Below are 24287 nucleotides of genomic sequence, written 5' to 3' on the forward strand. Positions count from 1 at the left end.
AAGATTAAAAATTATGGCTCAGGAGTCATGCAGTCACAGGCCATATGATAACTAACCACCCCAATTGCTGCTATTGATAACAGTACTATCATAAAACCTGAGATTGGTGTTTGAAATATTTTTCAGGCCCTGAATTCCAGTGGATCAGCTGGTGCCACTCAGGTCAGTAAATTGGCTCATCTGATCTTATGGCTCCTAACCAGGAACTGACCCAATGCCATAAAACAGCTTTGCCTCTCTGTGATTTTGATCCCCAAACCAACCAATCAGCATTCCCTCTTACCAAGTCTTCTGTGTGACAAACTATCGAAAACGAACAAAACAAACAAACAACTCCAGCCTCCAAATTTTTTTTTGGGGGGGGCTAATTAGAGCAATAATAAAGCTCAAGCCTCCTGCTTAGCTGACTCTACATGTATTAAAAACTCTTTTCTCTATTGCAATTCCCCTGTCTTGATAAATTGGCTCTATTTAGGCGGCAGGCAAAATGAACTCACCGGGAAGTTACATGTGATTTTTAGCTATTGTCCTTATCTTTCTTTTATAAATGAACATGAGGAATAATAAAAGTTACTGTTGGAGTAATTAGGGATCCCAAATTTTCCTTTCTGCCTTTCCCAGTTTTGCTACAGGCTATTTGTATAAGAATTGTGTGAGTTGTGTGTGTGGACATGGGAAATGGGGGGAATAATATTGCTGATATGGGGAAAACATAATTAAAAGCAAAATTTTCTTCCAATCCTGCAAAACCTCTCCAGAAATGTAGCACAGAAAGAAAATAGTTTGTTACTGAATGAGCATTAAACCAGAATGGGATGCCTATCACAGGCAGTTTACTAAGAGATTGCACAGACAAAGAAATCTTACTGTTTTATAAGCCAGACATAACTCATTACAAACATGTTTTCAAAATAAATAACTAGTCCTCAAGAAACAGGAGTTGACACTACTATTTGTTACACATAATTTATCCTAGATTCACCTGGTAATTATGGTCACCATCTGTTAGCTAATTGGCTTTATTCAAAGGAAAAACCTTTGTGTGTGACAGGAGGTAGTGTTACAACTGGGAGCCAGGTGTCCACAGAAGTTAGGCTCCTACCCTCCCATAGATAATTGGAGATAAGAGTGTTATCTTTGATGATTTTATTTCAAAGGGATGGGTCCCTGTTTTTTGAGAGAGATGTTAATGGGATATAACACTGGCAAAAAGGTTTATTTGGCTTGTAAAAAATTTACATGTGTTTCAAGGATAGAAGGAACCTACAATCTGGAGTTTTCTAAAATGAATTCTCCAAGGAATAGAAGAAAGAGCTGTCTCTTTCTTTATTTTTTTACAGAGAGAATTAATTAACCCTCTTTTTATTTTTTTGAGAGAGAGTGTTGCTCTTGTTGCCCAGGCTGGAGTATAATGGCATGATCTTGGCTCACTGCAAACTCTGCCTTCTGGGTTCAAGGGATTCTCCTGCATCAGCCCCCCAGGCAGCTGGGATTACAGGCATGTACCACCATACCCAGCTAATTTTTGTAGAAACAGGGTTTCACCATGTTGGCCAGGCTGTCTCAAACTCCTGACCTCAGGTGATCCATCTGCCTCAGCCTCCCAAACTGTTGGGATTACAGGCATGAGCCACTGCACCTGGCCTACCCTCTTATTTTTAATTTGCATTTGCTCTTACATTGAGTGATGGGGACCAAAAAGTACAATGCAAAGTATTGAATTCAATTCAGTTAAATAAAGATATTTAAAAGTTAAATTGGAACTTAACTGTTTGTTTCTGTAATATGAGAGAAATAGAAATACTGTACCCCAAAATATACTTTGTAGAGTATATTTTGAGATGGATGTTCAGAGAACCAGCAAACAGAAGTGGCCTTGCAAAGCTGCCTTAAGTGGGGGAGGTTTGTGTCTGTGCAGAATCTGCAGTGATGCCGCCAGGTTTTCCTTGTCTGGGTATATGAAAGATTAACTGAAAGTCTGACACCTTGAAAGGTCTAAAAGACACACTTAAAATCTATTCTATCTAACAGCTGCTACCTGTTAGGTTTCATCTGCATAGCAAGACCACCTTTGCCAGTCAGGCTACCTCTTCTCCCTCTCCTATAATCTGTTTACCATGATAACCTGTTTTGCCATGATCCAAGCTCCCATTCTTTCTTCCTTATGTGTACATTAATAAATCTGTATGTCATGTTAATCTCCTTTTGGGAGTTGATTTTTCAAGCAAACCTTCAGAGGGCAAATGAGAAGCTTTCCCTTGGCCTTTACAAATATATTTAAGATCAATCATTTGCTCCTGTAAGGGTTCTAAAAATAAACAGCATAAAGTTCATTTGGAACCCAAGTCTAAAAATAATTATAATGGAAATTCAAATGTAGAGGAGAACTTGATCAGGTGCAAGCTGTTTTTATTGGGGCCATCCTTGAAATCAGACAATAGTAGTACTTAATTAATGAGATATTATTCTTTAAAAATAATTATTAAATACCCATAAGCAATACCTCTGTTAAACAGACACAAAAAACGTCTGGAACTAAAACTCTAAATTATAAAACCAAATTCTATGTTAAATTTCCAAGTTCAGGCAATGCATAAATATTTCTAAATAACAGATAATTTTAAAAGGCAAATCCTGACTCTTCAGCTTTTACTATGAATACCAATTTGCTCCTGGCCTTTTAAAATGTGTCACTGGAAAGTTATGATTAATTATTTAGAGGCCAAAAATGCCTTTTACCTATTATCCTTAATTTTTTAATCAATAGTACTTGCATGAAAGCAGCTTTGAGCTTTCAGAAGAGAATGGAACTATTTCAAAGCAGGGCCTGCTGCTCAGAATACAATATTGTCTCATTAACATAAGGGTCCTCAGCTGAGCAGCGGCATTAGCCAAGGTCAAAAAAGAAGGGTGAGCTTTCATTACAATTTTTTAAATCAAAATTCCATATTTAAGTCAATCTCTTAACAATCTTAACCTAAAATATAAACTCATGATCATCTATTCTTCAAAAGCCAAATAATGATCCTCTTCACTTTATCTCATCTGAGCCAGAACGAAATGTCAATACTTTGCTTCTTCCAGAGAGTGATGAGGGCTTTCAGAAATCAGTGGGAGGTATTGAGGTTGCAGAGGTTCTGGGTAGAAACAACAGAGAGAAACTTTCCTGCTGTAATAAGGTTCTCTTTGGTTGCTGTTGCTGTTTATATCAGATCTAAATATAAGTAGTTAAGAAATTGTCATGACATATGCAGTGGACCCTTGAACGACGTTGGAGTTAGAGACACCAGTGTCGCTTGCAGTCAAAAAGCTGCATATAACTTTTGATTCGCCAGTAACTTAACTAATAGCCTACTGCTGACCCAAAGCCTTGCTGATAACGTAAAGTTAATTAACACATATTTTATGTTACATAGATTATATAATGTATTCTTAGAATAAAGTAAGCTAGAGAGGAGAGAATCTTGTTTCAAAAATAATGTTATAGAAAATAAATGTATTGTTCATTAAGTGGAAGTGAATCATAAAAGTTTTCATCCCTGTTGCATTCACATTGAGGAAGCTGAGGAGGGGGAAGACAAGGGGTTTTGTCTTGTTGTCTCGGGGGTGATAGAGGTGGAAGATACGGAGGAGGTGGAAGAAGAGTCAGGAGAAGCAGGCATATTCCGCATCACTTTATGAAAATACATGATAAATTCAGTCTGGCTTCCTGCTTTCTCATTTCTCTAAAACTGATTTTATACAGTACCACCGATTCTTTTTATCATTTGCTTTAATCTTATTGCCTGTATCACAGCAGGGCCCACATCATAAAAGAAGTCAAAAGCATTCTTGAATAACTGGAACCCTTTTCCCAGAGTGTCTGAAGTCAACTTGTTTCCTGGCTCTGCATCTTTTGTGCCGCCTTCCTCATCATCTGGCAATGGTTTGAAAGCACTCATCTCCATCAAGTCTTCTCTTGTGAATTTCTCTGGTGTAGCATTTAGGAGTTCCTGAATTACTCCAAGATCCATATAGTGAAACCCTTTACCCCCCGCTTTTTGCCATATGCACAATCTCTTTTATGATTTTGTTGATTGGCTCAGTCATAAATCCTGTGAAGTCATGCACATCTAGACAGTATTCTCCAGCAGGAATTTGTTTTTTCAGGCTTGATGGTTTTCATGGCTTTTCTGTAACAACGATGGCATTGCCAATGATGTAATCATTCCAAACTCTCATGATGTTCTATCAGGGTTGTTTTCCATAGCATTGACACTTCCTTCCATAGAGCAGCATATGTAAGGAGCTTTAAGTGTCCTTATAGACCTATTAAAAGAACTATAAAAATTAAAAAATTTTGGCAAGCCTAAGCTTGCCATCCACTATTTAAAATGCCTGAAAATGAACTGAGATAAATGCATATCTGATTGCGTCCTTCAGAGAGGCTAATCAGAACCTCAAAAGAATGCAACCATTTGTCTCTTATCTACTTGTGACCTAGAAGCTCCCTCCTCACTTCGAGTCTTCCTGCCTTTGGTTCAAGTCATTTTGCATTTCCAGACCAAACCAATATTCATCTTGCATATGTTGATTGATGTCTCATGTCTCCCTAGAACCAAACTGTTCTAGAGAGACATGAGAACCAAACTGTATGAAACCAAACTGTGCTCTGTCTGAGCACCTTTGGCACATATCATCAGGACCTCCTGAAGCCGTGTCATGGGTGCCCAGCCTCAGCCTTGGCAAAATAAACTTTCTAAATTAACCAAGACCTGTCTCACATATGTTCTTTCCAAGAAGAATAAGTGGTGGTCTTCCTCTAATGTTATTTCCAGAAGACCCAATCTCTAATTTCTAGACCATAAAAGGTTTGATTTTCCTCAGTTGGTGGATCAGGTAAAGCGTCCTTTATCTGGTGAAAATACACTTTGACATAAGCATTAAAGCCTTACAGTATTTAGTCATATCAGAGTTTACGACAGTGAGATATGCAGGAGGCTCTACTCTTACAGAAATAAGCCTTCTGGTAACTCTTTCATAAAAGGTAAACAATGTTTTTTGATGGCAATGTATCTGGTTGCCATGAAAGCCAGTGGTGGTAACTTTGCCCATGACAACCCAATTGACTCAGTTGATTTTGCCAATTTCAGTTGTAACATACTATTTGTTCTTTCAGCCATTCCAAAGAAACTGAAATTAATAGGGACACTGGTAATGCCACTGTGTCCCTAACATTTTACTTAACTTCTTAATAACTTGCCCAGTAAAGTAAGTTTACCTCGTAGTAGAGATTTTTCCAGGAATACCCAAAGAAAGAAACACATTTTCAAAAAAATTTTTAGCTACTGTCACATCAGTTTTCCTTCATGAAAGAGCCTCTAACCAACTAGATAACATAAAAATATTAGAAAAAAATGTGCTAATACTCTACTGAGGATCATATCTGAATAAAGCTCATCTGTAAATGTTCAAATCAGATGGTGGAAATACACCATTTAAAGTTTTCATTGTTTTCCAGGGATTATGAATTAGAAAAACCAAACATTGGTTATAAACTGTTTTAGCAATTTTGAAAGTCACCACACCAATATTTTTTTCATAATTTGAATCTTTTGCCTGTTCTGTGATGAATTTTGGAGTGCAGAGCTTTTAACAATGGAAGCTTCAAAGACTGAAGAAGAACCAGGCAACCATCCAAACGCTCTGTGGGTCCACATCTAACACTGAATTTACATCCTTAGATGCCAATTTTTTTTTGATAATCAGGGTCATTGCGCTGTTTATTAAGTCAGTCACCACAAGAGAGTTGACTTGGATCAATCTGATGAAATTCACTCAAATTGCATAGTCTAGCAATGGCAACACTAGCTCATTTAACACAAAAGTCTGCCTAAGTCATTTCCTTGATAATTCAGGTTCAGTTCTACTGGTGTGAGCTTCAATCTTAACAATGTAAATCTGTAATTGTCACAGGATAGCTTAAAATCTGTTTCGATAGGGGTCCCAGTAGAGGTGAGAAACCCTCATTGTTTTCATAACATGCCAAAGTCATGTAAGAACCCAGAAGTGTATTTGCTATCTGTACAAATATTTAACTGACTTGTCCTTAGTTGTATGACAAGCTCTGGTGAGAATAATAAGCTTCATAAGTTGAGGTGACTGAAGTTAACTAAGTTTCCTTTTCTGTTAATTCATTTTACGTGGTAACATCATACCTCAATGATATTTTTCTTCTGAGTTTTTGCCATAGAACCCAATAACAAAAAGTCTTAATTTAGGATTATCCAGTGGAGCATCTCATAAATCAACAGGAGGGGACACTATTTCTGATATTACATTTGCACAGTTGTGGTCTTCACATCATCAGGCAGGGGTAATAGAGTAGCAGGCCTAGGTGGGTTTCAGCATTTTCGATCAAAGATTAGGAGACAGAAGAAGAATTTCACAGGATGTTAATCTACTTGGTAAAAAATGCTGAGTCTAGCAGGAATTTCATAGACTTTCCACCTCATGTGGGACTTGCAAATTAAGTTTATTTATTAAAACCAGGTAGTTGCTTCTATCAAGCAGGGTGCTGCTTCTATGGCTTTTAGACAATTAAGATATGCTTCAGTTATTGGGTCTAATTGCAGGCTATATTATGCCATGGCCCTATTTTCCCCATGTTCTTGGTAAGAACTCCTAGTACCTGATTCTCACATTCATGGAGGGAACAAGGTAAAAGATTTACTGTATCTTGGAATTTCTAAAGCAAGGAGCTACTTTAAGGCCAATTTCATTTCGTTAAAAACTAATGCACGACTGTCTTTCCAAAGTTAAGATCCGCGTACTCACCATCTCAGAACAGAAGGGTGGGAAGCCAGAGCTGCCTGCCATGCCCCAGCCAGTCCCACAGCATTAACAGGGTCTCCTTGGCAGCCATATTCTGGAGTCTGGATGGTGCTCTGCAAGATCTTTAATAAAATCTTGTACAAAGACAAAAAGAAGACTCAGGTGCTGTATTTCTAGTGAGTTCATAGTGTGGTGAGGCCATAAAGGAAAAACTCGGGATCCAGTATCTAATATTCTACAACTGCAGAAAAAAGAAAAAAAAAAAAACCTTTTGTTTTGGTTACAGGGCAAGAAAAGCTTTGGGTAGTTTGTATTATTTTAGGTGAGAGGGAAACTCCTTCAGCAGTCAAATTATGTCAAAAGCAGCCGCCCTTTTCTCTTGAAAACTGAAGTTCACCATCATAGCCCTGTGACCTTTATGTGCAACCTGCTATAAAAGGTCAATTGAGTAAATTGCAAAGCACTGTTTAGTGGCAGAGCGCATAACAACAGGTCATCTACGTGCCGAATATGAGTAGAATTTCAAGCACTCTGTAGGGTTATTAAGTCCTGAAGCAATGCCTGGGAAAACTACATTAATTACTGTGGCATTACCATCCAGGTGTACTGCTGATTTTTCCAAGTAAAGCAAATAAGAATGGACTCTGTTTATGAACTGGAAGGAAAAAAAAAAAGAAAGAAAGAAAAAGCTGGACAGAGGTTTGCAAACCACCTTGAATCAGTGGGTATAATAGACATTAAGATATCAGTATTCGGGACTACAAGAAAACTTGGTATTACCATTTTATTAATTGCCTGTAAATCTCTAACCTTGTCCATTTGGTTTGATAACTGGTAGGATTAGAGTGTTACAGGACTGGTTCACAGAATTATAAGTCCTTATTTAATTGAATCTTCTACTACCGGTGAGAGCCTTTGAACTGATTTGAGTTTTAGTGGATACTAGGGTAATTTAGGCAAGGATTTAGGATGATTTATTTGGACTTTTAAAAGTTCCACATTTTTAATTCTTTCTATATCAGTTAAGGAAGGGTCCCATAAACCTTCAGGTATTTTAGAAACAATATGGGTTTATAGGCCTGACTTCTGATCTTACCAATTTCTGTCTGTAGAGAGCATAACTGTTCTGACTGAGGAGAATAAAAAACTCTTAGGATTATTTCTCCCTTACTGAAGAATTCCATATGCCCTCTTAGCGATGAAAGTGATTCTCACCCTAGCAAATTTACCGGGGCTGTATCACATAGCAGAAAGGTACATTTTTCTGAAAATGGCTGCAAAGTAAATTGGATCGGTTCAGATATGAGAGCCTCTTGAACTTGATTCAAAACCCCCACCAGAGAAATGACCTTTTTACTCAGAGGGATTTGTTGATCGATTTAAGTGGAGTTTATGGTAGATAATGTGGCTTTCATACCCACCGGTATTTTACAAGATTACCCATTTATTTTAACCCTGTTTCTTCAGGTTTATATAAGGATATCGTGGAGAGGAGTGGACATTTAGTTGGGAAGAGGACAAGGGCAATTTACAGGAGAATCCCTGGGGCCTGCACAATGTCTTCTATCACCACGAGGGCCAAGGTCTCTTGGGCTGCCTCTAGGGAAGAAACAATTTGGCTTAAAGGGAAGAGGCTTGTGAGTGGACTGATATAAAATTGGACAACCTCTTTTCCAGTGTCCTTGTTATTTGCAATAAAGACAGATATACTGGAGTAAAGAATTTCTTATTCTCTACTCCTTAGTTGTGATTTAAAATAAAAACAAGAAGGTCCCTTTGGTCTCGGACTCTGTAACCATCGTAAAAGGATAGACATAAGCTTGTTATCTTTCTGGGGTTTTGTTCTTCTCTAGAATCCTCTCAAAATATTCAGACAAGGCTATCCATTGAATCACATCTATACCTACCCACGTAAGTTTATGTTTTTAAATTAACTGCTGAGTTAAGGACAGGATCTATTTATAGAGTAGTTAATGCCATTTCAATACCTTCAGAAAAGAGTGCTTGCTGTATGTTTTGCCCAGAATGTTTCAAAAACAGCATTTCTGAGTTCTGTAATCTAAAACTGGATCAGGGTTTTGTTTTCTCTTTTGCTTTTGGCCTACAAAATTGAATGATAAACCAATTAATTTTCTGTGGAACGTATGTAGAAATTGAATCTAAAGGGTTTTCAGCAATTTTTCATAGCTCTGTTTGGCCCTTCTCATGAGGGGGTGTGAGAGGATCTTTAATATCCTCCTTAGGTTTGTCCCAATCCACTGCTGTCATCAATTTCTGAGCTTTCCTAGATCCCAATGTCATGGGAATAAATCAGTAAAGGTCAGAAAGTCCTGGATCGTAAGCTTCTATGATGATTCTAAATTTCTCAATACATTTTTGAGGATGTTCCCTTGAGTAAGGGAAGTTCTTTACACTGTCTCTATGCTCAGTATGGTCAGTTTTAGACCATGAAGTAAAAGGTGGTAACAGCCCAAAGGCCTGGCTGATCAGAAGGTCATACTTTGTAAAGCATCTGTCTAACTCCTCTGTTCTCATTATCAACAAGGTGAAAAGGTTACTTAGCAAAAAGGTTAGTGGACTCAGAGAATTTAGGTAGAGATAAATAAAGAGAAGGAATAGTTGGGGTTCGTTCAGTCAAGAGTACAATCTCTTGTGTCCTGTCCTTAGTCTGTGGCTTAAGCTTTTTGTTTGCTTTTTTGCAATGGCAATTTTCATTCATTTAATTTTTTAGATGCCTTCACATGCCAATTAAAGAATACATGCAATTGCTTTTGCAGGCTTTTTGGTCACCCCTTTTCTAATATGCCTTTTAAATACACAATTTTGTTTAAATTAAAACTTCCAACCAGGTATGGTGGCTCATGCCTGTAATCCCAGCACTTTGGGAGGCTAAGGTGGGCAGACCACTTGAGGTCAGGAGTTTGACACCAGCCTGGCCAACATGGTGAAACTCTGTCTCTACTAAAAATACAAAAATTTGTTGGGTGTAGTGGTAGGCTCCTGTAATCCCAGGTATTCAGGAGGCTGAGGCAGGAGAATCACTGGAAACTGGGAGGCAGAAGTTCCAGTGAGCCGAGATCACACCACTGCACTCCAGCCTGGGCAACAGAGCAAGACTTTGTCTCAAAAACAAAGAAATAAAAACCTCCCCACTGTGCCATTGTGGCTACCTTAGTTCTACATTGTATTTAGTAAAGTTAACCCATCTTTCTAAAATGACACAGTTTTGGACTCCTAATTTTTATACTTAAAATTAGCTGGAATCCTAGAAAATGTAGTTCCAAACTCCTCGGATTGAGACAAACTCATTATCACAAAGGTCACTATCTGAAGTTCCAGGCCTTCAACTAAATCTGACCTGGTGAAATATCAAATCCAACCTGATCCTGCAGTCAGTCCAGCTAAATATTGTTTTTAAAATTGCTCAGAACACAAATTAGTGGAGCTCAGAATCCAAAGACAACTTTTCCATGACCTCCAGTTATAAACAAGAGAGCAAGGAGCACAGTGGGCTCTGCAATGCCTTGCCTCCTGGTCACCTGGTGGTCCGAGGGCCACTGGAATTTTACTTTGGATCCTCACTTCTGACACCAGATCTGTTAATAGGAAAAAACCAAAACAAACGTTTAAACAAATTAAATTTAATACAATCTAACAGAATCTCATTGAGAAAGAAAAATAAAAGATTCTTGAATCAGGCAGCTCCCAGCATCAAGACACATTCAGAGAGACTTCAGATTTGCCACATGGTTAGATAAAACTTATGGAGAGAAAAAGGAAAATGACATATAGAAAATGAAAACAAACTTCAGAAACAATTGTATTAGTGACAGCTCAGGTTTGTCTTATTTGAGCAATAAACAGTTGGTTGCCTGTGAGTGGCTGCAGTCTGCCTGCTGGGTTTGGCTGAAGCTCAGCTATTTTATTTTATTTATTTATTTTCTTTAAAGGACAGAAAAAGAGAAAGGGGGAGAGAGAACAGGAGTCTTGCTCTGTTGCCAAGGCTGGAATGCAATCTAAAAATAGGTACTAAAAACCTCTTTTATGCTGATAATTGTGCTTAACAGTGGAGACAGGAAGGAATAAGAAAATAAGATAACAAACAAACAGCCAACCAATATTTCATTTAAGTCTGTGAAATGCTATGCAAATGCTGAAGAGTGATTTACTTCCAATTATGTGGTCACTTTTAAAATAGGTGTAATGTGATACTGAGAAAATGTATGTTCTGTGGACCTGGGGTGAAAAATTCTATACTCACTGAGTTTACTTGTTCCAGGTCTGAGTTCAAATCATAGATGTCCCTGTTAATTTTCTATCTCATTAATCTGCTGAATATTAACAATGTGGTATCAAAGTCTCCCACTATTATTGTGTGGGAGTCCAAGTCTCTTTATAAGTCATTAAGAACTTGTCTTACATATCTGGGTGTTCCTACATTGGGTGCATATATATTTATGATCATTGACTCCTGTTGTTGCATTGATCCTTTTACCATTATGTAATGTCCTTCTTTGTTTCTTTTACTCTTTGTTACTATTAAAGTCTATTTTGTCAGAGACGAAAGTTACAACTCCTTTTTTTTTTTTTTGCTCTCCATTTGATTGGTAAGTCTTCCACCATCCCTTTATTTTGAGTCTTTGTGTGTCCTTGCTTATGAGATGGATCTGAATACAGCGAACTGATGGGTTTTGACTTTTTATTCAATTTGCATGTCTGTGTCTTTGGGCCATTTAATCCATTTAAATTTAGAATTAATATTGATATTTGTGAGTTTAATATTGTCATTTAATGCTAGCTGGCTATTTTGCCCATTAGTTGATATAGATTATTTATTATGGAGATACTCTTTACCTTTTGGTAAGTTTTTGGGATGACTGATGCTGGTTGTTCCTTTCTGTGTGTAGTGCTTCTTTCAGAAGCTCTTGTAAAGCAGGAATGATGGTGATGAAATCTCTGAGTGCTTGGTTGTTCTGGAAAAATTTTAGTTTTCCTTCATTTATGAAGCTTAATTTGGCTAGATATGAGATTCTGGGTTGAAAATTCTTTTCTTTGAGGATATTGAATATTGACCCCCACTCTCTTCCAGTTTGTAGGGTTTCAGCTGAGAGATCTGCTGTGGGTCTGATAGGCTTCCCTTTATGGGTAACCTGACCTTTCTCTCTAGCTGCCCTTAGAATTTTCTCCTTATTTCAACCCTGGTGAATCTAACAATTATGTGTCTTGGGGTTGCTCTACTTGAGGAATAGCTTTGTAGTGTTCTCTGTATTACCTGAAGTTGAATATTGTCCTGCCTTACTAAGTTAGGAAAGCTTTCCTGAATAATATCCTGAAAAATATTTTCCAGCTTGGATTCATTCTCTTCATGACATTCAGGTACACCTATCAAACGTAAATTAGGTCTTTTCACATAGTCTTATATTTCTTGGAGACTTTGCTCATTCCTTTTTACTCTTTCTTCTCTAAACTTGTCTTCTCGTTTCATTTCATTAAGTTGGTGTTTGACCTCTGATATCCTTTCTTCTGCTTGATCAATTCGACTGTTAAAAACTGTGTATACTTTGCAGAGTTCTTGTATTGTATTCTTCAGTTCCATTAATTCACTTATATTCCTCTCTAAATTGTCTATTCTCGTTAGGATTTCGTCAAACCTTTTTACAAGGTTCTTAGTTTAGTTTCTTTACATTGGACTAGAATATGTTCTTTTAACTCACAGAAGTTTCTTATTATCCACCTTCTGAAGCCTAAATCTGTTAATGAGAGCACTGCAGAATCAGAATTCAAATAGAGATCATGTGATTTCAAGTACTCTTTCCACTACACAAAACTAAATCAAATCACACTTTACTTAACTGTCAAAGATTTACATGCTAATTTGTGTCTAATCTAGAATAATGATGATAATTATGATGTTTAAAAAAATACCCAGGAATGCCAACATGGATGAGAAAGAAAGCTTTAGAAAAAAATTAGGAGAAGCAAGAGATAAACACAAGTGTGACATTGCAAAACTCACTGAGAAAGTAACTGGCAGAAATTAAAGAATGTTGAAGAAAAAGATATGGTTTTAAGGAAGTACAGGAAAAAAACATTCTTTATGCAGAAGGTATTGCATATTAAAAAAATGCCAACATCCTACCTGAATTGAATCCTCTGGACCACAGAAGCTACAGAAGAAAGAACGTTTGCTGCAAAGACAGCTTTTTCCAAGCCTCATGTTCTGTAGAAAGAACTGAAAAGCAACACTTCCTTGGTCTTCTTCCTGATGCCACTGTGTTTCTTGTAACCTTGGCAGCTTCAGTTGACAGTTTTTTGGGGACGGATGTTTTCTGTCCATCTACTCTAAGAGTGATGGAAATAAGTAATAAAATATTGTTCTCTCTTGAGAAGCAAAATCTCTCTCAAGCAAGTCTTTTTTAATTTTACATTCTACACCACAGTCATGTCACAAATACACCAGCCTTTGCTAAGACCCATGGAGAGTAGACATGAGCAGTGAAAGAGAAACGTCCTTTGAAAGGTGCCCCCTTTTTAAACGACTGCTGTACAATCAGAACCCTGGCTTGGAATGAGCAGAAATAGCCACAGCTCAAGGTTCTCTGTAGCAACTGCTTCACAGGTTAATTGTGAGGAATAAATAATATATTATGTTTAAAAAAATTGTTTAGCAGGGGACCTGGAACATTAATTAAAATTTGTGTGAATGTGCTTTTTTATCCCTCAGCATTGGTTTCAGATTTTGAATCAAATGGTGTGGAGAGTGCTCCAACCACACCTCAGACTTTTCCTGCCAAGAGTCATGGATGCTTTCAAAACCCCATCACTGGCAGTGCACCTAAGGAGAGCTGTGTGCTATAGCCAGCTGCATAAAAATGGTGGATAATTAGAATATATGATGGTAGTCTAGGCAATGAAAGTTCAAAAAAATCTCCATAACTATATAATGATATTCACTGCCAGGAAGCACTCAATACAACCCAGAGTGTCTCAACAATCCTCTAATGATCTTGACAATCTTACACCCTAATGTAGCCTTTGCTCAGATGGTATCTACTCAGAGCAATTTCCCAGAAAACTCTACAACAAGCCCTAAATCCTACCACTTCAGGCTCTTTCTCTCTCATCCATTTTTATAACACACAACCACATAAACACACAGCTTGTTTGTAACATCTTTTTCTCCCCAACCAAAATGTACACTTGAAGAAGATGGAAGTCTTGTGTTTTTACTGTCTCCTGTAGCTTCACTACAAATAATTAGGCAAGCAGAATCTTGATAAATGTCAATCTGTTGGTTGTGTAAATGTATAAATGAATATAGCCAAAAGGAGTCATAGTTACTAGAGAAGGCTGTAAAAGTAGCTTGAGTTTGTATTTTATTCCTGCTATTTCAACTGTATGTCCTAGGGTCATGGGATAAAATTAGAACCAATCTCAAAGAATGGATTTGTGGACTGGGTTAATCCATCAAATGCCTGGCAATGGTAAGGGCTCAACAAATGATCTTTATTATCTCCAGGGCAAGAATTCAGCCATGTGTCCGTCTCTAAGTAAGCCTTTGTCAGGGGTAGTTGATATGCCAATATTGACCAAGACTCATCACAGTCCATCTTCTCCTAAGAAGCCTGGTGTATCTTAGCACATAGGGTGATTGCTGTTAAGGAAGCCAACAGGAGCATCTACCTATTCAGAAACACATTACATTCGTGTTCTGTGTTGTTACAATGTGCTGTATTGTAATAATAAATTATTAATAAGCAGTTTATTACATAGTTTGATGTCTGGGTTAAGGCTTTTCTAGCTGGTCCTTTTGTTATCTGAATAAAGGAGCATACATCCTTGTAGGAAGCAGGATAAGACAACAGAAAGATCACAGAGTTGTTTCTGTGTTTCTAGCAGATATTGTGAAGTCTCATTCCTCACCAAAGCATCTATGCCATAGATAAAACATCCTTAATAATTTGCCATTGTATTAATCAGTTATGGACACAATATACTGCATAATAAATCACCCCAATTTCAGTACCTTAATACAATTTTTATTGATCCTCATGTTCATGAATCCATAAGTGGACTTCGGTTGACCAGGGAAGACTGGACTCTATGTTCTGGTTTCTAGGATCCAGGTGGCAGGTAGGGTTGAACTCTTTTTCACATTCCTCATCCTCCTCCGCAATCTGACTTGCTTGGTGAATGGGATGGTCATGGATATGATGCAAATGGAGATATGAAAGGTATTTGACTGTCTTGAGCCCCAGCAGTCACTGCCCTTTCAGCCTGGACTGCGGAATGAGGCACACGCTATAGACCAAATGCTGTGAGTCATCTATTAAGTCAGTAACCATCACAACTACATCAGTGGAATCCAGATTAATGTGAAATAATACCTTCAAAGCACTGAGACAATGTAACAATAAACCTAGAACTAGGTATCCAGCAATAGTGTTTCTCAAATTTAAGAACAAAATACATATATTTTCAAATAATCTTTTTTAAAATTATACTTTAAGTTCTGGGATACATGTACAGAATGTGCAGGTTTTACATAGGTATACACGTGCCGTGGTGGTTTGCTGCACCCATCAACTAATCATCTACATTAGGTATTTCTCCTAATGCTATTCTTCCTCTATCCCCCCACCCTCCAACAGGCCCCAGTATGTGATGTTCCCCTCCCTACGTCTATGTGTTGTCATTGCTCAATATCCACTTATGAGTGAGAACATGCAGTGTTTGGTTTTCTGTTCTTGTGTCAGTTTGCTGAGAGTGTTGGTTTCTGGCTTCATCTATGTCTCTGCAAAGAAGAACTCATCCTTTCTTATGACTACATAGTATTCTATGGTGTATATGTGCCACATTTTCTTTATCCAGTCTATCACTGATGGGCATCTGGGTTGGATCCAAGTCTTTGCCATTGTGAATAGTTTTGCAATAAACATAGGTATGCATCTGTCTTTATAGTAGAATGTAGAATGATTTATAATCCTTTGGGTATATATTCAGTAATGAGATCACTGGGTCAGATGCTATTTCTGGTTCTTGATTGTGAGGAATTTCCACACTGTTTTCCACAATGGCTGAAGTAATTTACAGTCCCACCAACAGTGTAAAAGTGTTCATATTTCTCCACGTCATCTCCAGCATCTGTTGTTTCCTGAATTTCTAATGATCATAATTCTAACTGGCATAAGATGGTATCTTATTGTGGTTTTCATTTGCATTCCTCTAATGATCATTCGTGATGCGCTTTTTTTCATATGTTTGTTAGCTGCATAAATGTCTAACACCATGATAGTAGCAGGAGGTGGACAAACTCCTAGACAAGCAAGGATAAGTTCTCAGTGAAACCTGACTTTGAAACCAAAACCAATTTAAAGCCTGAAAATAAGACTGCCAGTTTCAGAAAGAATCCATGACCAGAAGGAGAACTTCCTCCATGACTTTTAGTCCATCAAATGCTTTTCCCAGGCTCACCTGTAAACTAATCAGCTTGCACTGCAACATTCAAAGCCCATAAAAACTCCAGACTCAGACATACGTGGGGCTATTCACTTTTGGTTTCCCTGTCACAGATGGCTACACATGTTTGTGTCAAGTGCCGATCTGTTACTGAATAAATCCCTTTTCTGCTTTGCTCTCTCTATATCCACTTAACCTCATTCTTCTTGGAGGCGGGATAAAACCCAGAACCCACCCATCTAAAAAACGTGACCTGTAATTGAATGAGCTGTAACATGCCCCCACTCCCATTTGCCACTTTGTGGGTGGTGGAAAGTAGAGAGAGCTATAGCAGTCTTTGGGGTCTCAGACCTTAGGACTCCCCAGGCAAGAGCCATAACACCCCTTGGAGTTCTGTGGTTGCTTGCATCTCTGAGTTTTTGGGTTCCACTGCATTCTCCTCATCCAGACACTGGCTCCCAAGGCAGAAGCATATTGTGGGATGCCCTGCCCAGCCACAGGCTGAGCACAGAGTTGCAGTGGGCAAGAAATGCAGTCCAGTAGCACAAGCCAAGTGCAACCTGCCATGCTGAATGGGTGAAGTGAGCCCAGTGGAAAGCCCAAAGCTGAGTGAGACCTGGGCAGGGGTGACACCATTGCAGAAATTTCTGGCTAAGGCAGCATCAAAAGAACCCTGTGTCATTTTTGGGGGCTCACCTGGGATCTGTGGAAGGGTAACAGTAGACTTTCTATTTTCATTTCTGAGGCTTCTTGTCCTCAGATTTTTTGTTTTCTGAAAACAGATGAAGCACTGGCTCTCTCTTAGCCAGTTAAGACCAAATGGTGTAGCTGCAGAGAACAAGCTTATTGGGGAGAACTTTGTCAACCATTGCCACCCCTGTCACCCCCAAATATTGGGAATGCTGGCATTGTTCCAATGTAGTCTTCCTTCATGGAGTCTTGCCATCACGTGAGAGCAGAATATGGTCCTGGGGCAACTGAAGGTATCTGGCCAAGGCTACACCTCAGTGTTACCCAAATGCTCCTGGATCAGCCTGGACCAGCCCCAATCCTTGACAGTGCATTTGGGTGTCAGCAAACACCTCCAGTCTTTTCTATGGCATTTCCTTCTTTCTTTTGTGGCTGTCATGGCTCCTATCTCTTTTTTATATACGGTGTCTTCCACAGTGGTTGAACTAATTTACACTCCCATCAACTGTAAAAAAGTGTTCCAATTTCTCCACATCCTCTCCAGCATCTGTTGTCTCCAGATTTTTTAATGACTGCCATTCCAACTGGCAGGAGATGATGATGGCTCTCTTTTACTGGGGACTCTTGGCTAAACCTCTGAGAGAAATCTGACTGCATTTTCCCTAAACAACACCTTCTGTCAGTATGAAGCAGTAAGAGACGTCACAGTCAGTTAGATGTCCCTCTTCAGAGGGGAGATTGAGAGCAGCAGAAGGCAGAAAAATTCCTAGGCAGACATGGACGGGTAGCTGGTAAAACCCAACCTTCAAACCAAGGACAATTTAGAGCCTGAAAACAGGGCTGGCAGTCTGGGTACTGTCCATGACCAGAGTGAGAACTTCTTTGATCCCTTTTAGCTAATCAAATGGTGCTTTTCTCAGGCCTGTCCATGGACCAATCACCTCACACCCCACCCATTCTGAGTCTGTAATTACCCCAGACTCTGCCACACGTGGCTATTCACTTTTTGGGCCCCTCTCACACAGAGGGTCACCCACTTCAGGTCCCCTCTCATGACAAGAGATGTTTTGTTACTCAACAAAACTCTTTTCCACTTTGTTCACCCTCTGGTGTCCATGTAACCTTCTTGGATACAGGACAAGAACCCAGAAGCCACCAATTGGGAGAAACAAATGTGGGCTGTAACATGTACAATCTGTAACATGCCAACCCTGCCCCATTTGCTCATCTGTGGGAAGGAGACAGAACAGTAAAAGTGCTTGGGGTTCAATCCTTGGGACTCTGTAGGCAAGAACCATAACACCACTTGGGGCTCCTTGGTTGCTGGCATCTCCGTTTTCCAGTGCCACCACATTCCCCTCATCCAGACACCAGTGCCCAAGGTGGAAGCAGGCTGTAGCATGCCCAGCCCAGCCGCAGTCTGAGCATAGAATTCAGGCCAGTAGCATGAGCTGAGTGCAGGCTGCCAAGCAGAGTAGGTGGAGCAAGCCCAGCAGCAAGCCTGAAGCCAAGCAAGGCCCAGGCAGGGGCGCCATTGCCACCGAGATTTCCAGCTGGTGAAGTGGCACTGAAAGAATTCTGTGTCAACTATAGTGAGATATGTCACTATGACACTAAGTTATGAACATGGAAAATACAGTGTATATTTTAAAAGCTCACAATAAAACTGAGGGATTTCCCACCCAAATCTCATCTTGAATTGTAGTCCTCCTATGTATTATGTATGTATTTTGGTAATTGACTAGTTTAGTAGTAGAAAAAAATAGAACTTAATAGTTATAAAAATACCACAAATCAAAATTGGTAGAAGATATTAAAATAAGCACTAGGAAGGGAATATATAGTTTTAAATATTTATATTAGAAAAGGCTAATCACTAGTAGTTAAATATACATATTAAGGTAACTTTCTAGAGTGTAAGAACAGATTGATGCAGTAAATTGATACCTCAGAGTGTGGGGTGCTACTATACAGATACCCAAAAATGTGGAAGTGACATTGGAATGGGGTAACAGTTAGAAGTTGGAACAGTTTGGAGGGCTCAGAAGAAGACAGGAGTTACATAAACAGATCAAATAAATTAGACCAGAGAGAATGAAAGATAATGAAGATAAAATTAAATAACAAAAAATAGAAAACAAAGATACAACAGAGAAAGTCAACATATCCAAAAATGTTTAACAGACTAAAGAAATGGACAAAATAATGTAGGCTAATAAAAAATATCCAAATGAACATTTAACATAAAATATTAAATTTAAAAAGAAACAATAGTTTTTATTTTTAAATTATAACACAAACAGTATGAACACACTTATGACAATAATTTATAAAGCAGAGATTAAATAAACAATTTTCCAGGAAACTATTACTGTGCTGTGGGTCACCAAGGCCATCCCCAGGTTTGATGAGGACTCAGCATACAGCCATATTCCTGCCTACAGTTTATTATAGCATGAGCATACAAAGCGAAATCAGCAGAGAGAGAAGGCACATGAAGTGAAGTCCAGAGAAAACCAGGAGCAAGCTTCCTAGAGTTCTCTCCCTGTGGAGTCACACAGGATGACACATTTGATTCCTCTAGCAATAAGGATATGTTAGCATGTGTGAAACACTGTATATCAGAGAGTGTTGTCTTCCTGATTTCCATAAAGGGAATTTCACACTGAGGTAAGTTTTATACTGAGTTCTACTACAATTTCAAAGTATAAATTTTTAATATATATTACAAACTCTTCCAAAATTTTAAATGTTAGTGCTCCCCAACTCAGCTGATGAGGCATAAATAAGCTTGATGTTAGGCAAGAAAAGCATAGGAAAAAACATACAGGTAAATCTCATTCTCGAATAAAGTTATGAACATTAAAAATACAATGTATTTTTAAAAAGCTCAAAATAACAAAACTAAGGAATTTCCCACCCAAATCTCATCTTGAACTGTAGTCCTAATCCTCACATTTCAAGGAAGGGCTGTAACATGGTGGGAGGTAAGTAAATCATGGGGCAGTTATCCCCATGCTGTTCTCATGGTGGTGAGTGAATTCTCATGAGGTCTGATGGTTTTATATGGGGCATTTCCTCCTCTGCTCAGCACTTTTTTTTGCCACCATGTAAAGAAGGACATGTTTGCTTCCCCTTTCACCATGATTTTTAAATTTCCTGAGACTGCTCCAGCCCTGTGGAACTGTGAGTCAGCTAAACCGCTCTCCAGCTTCTGGCAGTTCTTTATGGAGTGTAAGAACAGATTGATACAGTAAATTGATACCACAGAGAGTGGGGTGCTGCTATACAGATACCCAAAAATGTGGTAGTGACTTTGGAACTGGGTAACTGTTAGAGGCTGGAACAGTTTGAAGGGCTCAGAAGACAAGAAAATGTGGAAAAGTTTGGAACTTTCTAGAATCTTAAAGTGTTCAGAAGACAGGAGGATGTGGGAAAGTCTGGAACTTCCTAGAGACTTGTTGAATGATTTTGAACAAAATGTTGATAGTAACCTGAACAATAAAAGTCCCGGCTGAGGTGGTCTCAGACAGAGATAAGGAACTTGTTGAGACTTAAAGGTGATTCTTGCTATGCTTTATTAAAAAGGCTGGCAGCATTTAGCTCCTGACCTAGAGATCTCTGGAATATTCAATTTGAGAGAGATGACTCAAGGTATCTGGTAGAAAAAATTTCTAAGTGGCAAAGCATTCAAAAGATAGTAGAAGATAAAAGTTTGGAAGATTTCCATACTGACAATGCAACAGAAGAGAAACACTCATTTTCTGAGAAGAAATTCAAGCCCAAGAAGAAATTTGCATAAGTAATGAGTAGCTGAATGTTAATCATCAAAACAATGGGTAAAATGTCACGAGGGCATGTCAGAGAACTTCATGGCAGCCACTCCCATCACAGGCCTGGAAGCGTAGAAGGAAAAATGGTTTTGTTGGCTGGGCCCAGGCTCCTGCCAGGACCAGGGACACCAGCTTTGTGCAGCCTTGAGACATGATGCCCTGTTTCAGCTCCAGCTAAACATAGTCAGTGTAGAACTCAGGCTATTGCTTCAGAGGATGCAAGCCCCAAGTCTTGGCAGCTTTTATGTGGTGTTGGGCTGGCACGTGCACAGAAGTCAAGAATTGAGGTTTGGAAACCTCTGCCTAGATTTTAGAGGATGTATGAAAATGTGTGAATGTCCAGGCAGAAGTTTGCTGCACTGGTGGGGCATGGAGAACCTCTGCTAGGGCAGTGCAAAAGAGAAATGTGGGGTTGGAGCCACACACAGAGTCCCCACTGGGGCACTGCTTAGTATAGCTGTGAGAAGAGAACCATGATCCTCCCGACTCCCATAATGGTAGATCCATCAACAGCTTGTGCTGTAAACCTGACAAAGTTGCAGACACTCAAGGCCAGTTAGTGAAATCAGCCAGGAGAGGGGCTGTACCCTGCAAAGCCACAAGGGTGGGGTTGGCCAAGGATGTGTGAGCCCCCCTTATATCAATGTAATCTGGATGTGCAGTATGAAGTCAAAGGAGATCATTTTGGAACATCAAAGTTTAATGACTGCCCTATTGGGTTTTGGACTTGCATGTGGCCTGTAGCTTCGTTTTGGTCAATTTCCGTCATTTGGAATGGGTGTATTTACTCCATGCCTGTATCCTCACGGTATCTAGGAGGTAACTAAGTTGTTTTTGACTTTACAGGCTCATAGGCAGAAGGGACTTGGCTTGTCTCAGATGAGACTTTGGACTTGGACTTTTGAATTACTGCCGGAAGGAGCTAAGACCTTGCGAGAACTGTTGGAAATGTATGACTGTGTTTTGAAATGTGAAGAAATGAGACTAAGGAGGGGCCAGGGGTGGAATGTATGGTTTGGATGTGTCCCCACCCAAATCTAATCTTGAATTGTAGTTCCCATAATCTCCACATGTTGTGGAAGACACCCAGTGGGACATAATTGAATTATAGGGGTGGTTACTCCCATGCTGTTCTTGTGATAGTGAGGGAGTTCTGGTGGTCTTGTAAGAAACTTTTCCCTATTTGCTTGGCACTTCTCCTTCTTCCACCATGTGAAAAATGTGTTTACTTCCCTTCCACCATGATTGTAAGTTTCCTGAGGCCTCCCCAGCCCTGTGGAACTGTGAGTCAATTAAACCTCTTTCCTTTATAAATTACCCAGTCTCTGGCAGTTCTTTAAAGCACTGTGAAAATGGACTAATATGATAAGCATAATATTATAAGTATCCTTTAAATCAGAAATAAGATTTACATAATTACTGTTAGCACTTACAGTCAATGTTATACTAGAGGTACTACACAATATTGTAAAATAAAAAAAATAAAGAAAATGTATACATTAAGATTGGAAAGCAAGAAATACAACTCATATTTGCTGACAATATGATTTTCTATAGATCAAATCTAAATAATATACAGGTAAAGTATTAGAATTCATGCGCAAGTGTCTCAAGTTTAATAAATATACAATAGCAATACAGAAAAGCCAATCACATTTATGTACATTAGTAATTATAATTTGAACATGTAACTTTTCAAAAGATATAATTTTAAAACAGTAAGAGATACATTATATCTAGTAATAAACTATATGTATATGCATAATATGTATATATGTGTGTATATATATACATAATAATATGTATAGAGCCTATATAAAAACATGTAAAATTGAACTGAAAGATATATAGAAAGATCTATATAAATGGGGGGCTGTATATTGCTCCAGGACAGTAAGCTGGAAAATGATAAAGCTTTCATTTCTACCAAAAAAAAAAAAAAAAAAAAAAATCTTTGGTTCAATACAATACTAATCAAAATTCCAAAAGCGTTTTTTAAAAAAACTTGATGAGCTACTATTTTGTTGCACATTGAAAGATGAAGAACTAAGATTGGCTAAGATATTTTTGAAAAGATAAAAATAATTTTCCTATCATAATTTAGAGAAAAATTCTTAAACTTACAACAAAGTAACTTTAGTAACCAATAATGCTAATTAAACTCACAATTAGATACTTTAGCACCATTAGTTTGGAAAACAAAACATCTGAACATGTCAAGATCTTAGTGACTAGAGGTGTCAATATGCTGGCTGAAGTTAGTAAAGCTGCTTTTAAAAATCATACCACTATCCTGTAACGTAAATGAAACATCAGTACACCTTATGGCCCGGCAATTCTGTCCTTAGAAACACATTACAGGAATGTGGATGCATACGGAAGACATGTATACAAATGTGCATATGAAGAAGTGTTGTCCATAACGGGGTGCATTGGAAACAAGCTGAATATTCTTCTTCAACAAATGGATACTTAAATTTGGATGTACTTATACCTTGCAACATACTCAGCAGTAAAAACAAATTAAGTAAGGATTACATGCACAAGCATGGAAGATTCCTGTGGAGTGAAGCATGTTCTCACAGATTAGTCCATTGTAAGAAGACCATTCCTAAAAATCGTCTAAGCTGGCTATAAAAGGACAGAGCCCAAGAGGTGTAAGGACCATGTCCATGAGAAGGAGCAGCCATGCTTGGGTCAAAGCTTGAGGTGGGTGGGAAGATGTCCATACAAAGGAATAAGGAGTGTCAAAAATTGAGCAAAGTCAGAAGCCTGACCATGATCAGCTAATGTGGAATGTCAGAACCTGTAAGATGGATGTTGGCATGAACGAGATTGGTGTATCAGAGCCCAAGCATCAAAAAGAGGGTTTTTTCTACATTCCCTCACTCTGTGAATTGAGATTAGTTGGGAGCAAGGACACCCCAATAATTATAAGCAAACTGAGATCCCAGATTTTGGTTTAAAATATCACTTTTCACTAAAAGAAACAAGGGCTCTTTGGAGAAATATATAGCCAGGTAAAGTACAATACAAAAACATCTGTCTGGAACTTTTGGAACCAAAAATCAAGGAAGGACTGAAAGAATGATGAAAAAATATCAGAAAGACAAAGGCTCGTATAAATAGTCTCCCATGGGCCAAATCTGAAAGAATTTGAGCATCAAAATATATGATAGTGACAGATTATAATCCAATGAATGAAATAAGCCACAATGAATCCTACTGATATAAACAATTAATGTGAACTTTCATGAGGAATATGCTACATGCATAGTTTTAAAGAACATCTCCACCAAATGCTTGTTTGTTACAAAGGAAAAGAGAAGAACTTTGCAGCAGATTAATCTGGAGGACACTACCTTAATTAAGTGATCAAAATATATATCACAGGCACTGGAAAAGACATGATGGCTAAATATTGATTCTATAATGATTAGCTGCTTGATTAGTTGACAACTAATGTATGACTCTGAACTGATCCCTTCTACT

The 24287-nt window shown here is 38.4% G+C and overlaps 1 long non-coding RNA gene across 2 annotated transcripts; it reads right to left on the minus strand.

Annotated features, from left to right (window-relative positions):
- Positions 1-2377: 2377 nt before the first annotated feature.
- LOC144581625 (uncharacterized) lies at positions 2378-22350 on the minus strand. 2 transcript variants are annotated; one of them, XR_013532690.1, is made up of 4 exons: positions 14840-22350; positions 12953-13155; positions 6817-7054; positions 2378-4308 (listed from the first exon to the last, which is right to left on the minus strand). It is a non-coding gene; the product is annotated as an uncharacterized LOC144581625 (long non-coding RNA). The 2 variants fall into 2 exon arrangements; XR_013532691.1 differs by having other exon boundaries at positions 2378-4320.
- Positions 22351-24287: the final 1937 nt, after the last annotated feature.

This window comes from Callithrix jacchus, chromosome 2 (assembly GCF_049354715.1).
Source record: "Callithrix jacchus isolate 240 chromosome 2, calJac240_pri, whole genome shotgun sequence".
Classification (NCBI taxonomy): Eukaryota; Metazoa; Chordata; class Mammalia; order Primates; family Cebidae; genus Callithrix; species Callithrix jacchus.